The following is a 1708-nucleotide window of genomic DNA, read 5'->3' as shown; positions in this document are numbered from 1 at the left end:
CAATGCATATGGCATATCATATATCATATTTATTCAGTTGCACATAGACACAACTTAAAATCATTATCTGCATCACGTCATAACCACACAAGTCCAAATCCGAAAGCAGGGTTGTCAGTGAAATATGACACTTAATACTGACAGCTAATTTATTAAGAACACTAAGATACAGCCAAAACAGAAAAACTGAATTGGGCAGAGAGTACAATTACTTATACAAACACTGACTATTCTAGAATGTATATACGAGGTCTGTCCACAAAGAAATTGAACTTTTGAAATAGCAGAGGGGACGCACTGGATCACGTAATAGCATATATAGACAATAAACTGTCATTTGCCATGTTTTGCTCTGTCTGTTAGTAAATGGGCTATGGCTGCTGAGATGTGCACGTGCACGAGCTGCTCATTGAATTAGTGACAATGAAAGAGCTGAAAGAACAATGTGTGTGTGTGTGTGTGTGTGTGTGTGTGTGTGTGTTTTACATCTTATGAAAAAAACTGAGGATGTACTTTATTTACAGAATTTCGGACAACATTCTTAGTTTCGCATGAATAAAGTGTGCCAGATAATATTCTTCGCCTCTGATGTTCTCAGCCTGAGAAGAGAGTGGGGAAACTTGCTCAACACAAAGAACATTCTCTGAATTAGTATGAAACAAGAGCATGTCTTAGCTGCTCATGAGTGAGTACTCTGGCTTTGACATACCAAAATTAAGGATTTTTTAGCATTAATTATATACATAAGTACTGTAATGCAAAATGCATATGTACTACACTTTTTTTGTTTACTAGGCTGTATCACACACACTGCATTAACTGTGTACATATGTACTCTACATACTAAATGCATATGTATTACATATCCTTTTGTTTATTAGGCTTCACTGCACACATTCCTACTGTAAATGCCTCTGTAATAATAATAGCAGAGATTCGTGTTATTATAAATATATGCAGTTTATACTGGTAAATAAAAGTGTACAGTTTGGTTATCTGGTTTTCTTTTTTGTTTTATTATTATTATTATCATTCAAATAGGAAAGTGCATATGTGACATTACAATGGTATTTCATGAGGTAACAACAGTCTACTGGTACAATGTGGGTCAAGAACTGGTGGGTGGTCAGTAAATACAGCATTTTTATGTTTCTTAAAGGATGCCAAGAAACCTTTCATTGTAACCATAAAATATTTTGTATTTTTCATATACAAACAGATGAAGTGTGGAGGACAAACAATTTTTCCTATACCTTTTTGATGTTGTAAACACATTTAAAAGCCATGATACAAATTAAACGTTAATTCCTTCAGCCCAAACCAGCACATTAGCATTCACTTCAGCATTAAACTAACAGTTATCATATTTGTACAATTCATTGAGGTAAACGACCTATCTGCCCACTGACAATATTGTCCCAGACTGGGGAAACCAAATGTATCCAGAAGAATTTAATAAAGCATGCATCCATATAAAACAGTAATAAAGAAGAAAACAGAATCTTGCATTGTACCACTGAATGATGAGTAAAATCAGGTAATTGTCAAAAGCTTTTTTTTCCGTTTTGGGAAACATTGAGTAAAAGGACCCATGTTGCACATACAGGTGTCCCCTTTTTTCCTCCTCCTTGGTCACAATTGTTCTCATTTTATAATCTTTCTCATATATACTTAGTTTAATGAAAGGAAAATAAAATTGTCAAAGTGA

The sequence above is a fragment of the Schistocerca cancellata genome, chromosome 12 (genome assembly GCF_023864275.1).
Source record: "Schistocerca cancellata isolate TAMUIC-IGC-003103 chromosome 12, iqSchCanc2.1, whole genome shotgun sequence".
NCBI classification, from domain to species: domain Eukaryota; kingdom Metazoa; phylum Arthropoda; class Insecta; order Orthoptera; family Acrididae; genus Schistocerca; species Schistocerca cancellata.
Note: the sequence above shows the minus strand (reverse complement) of the source record.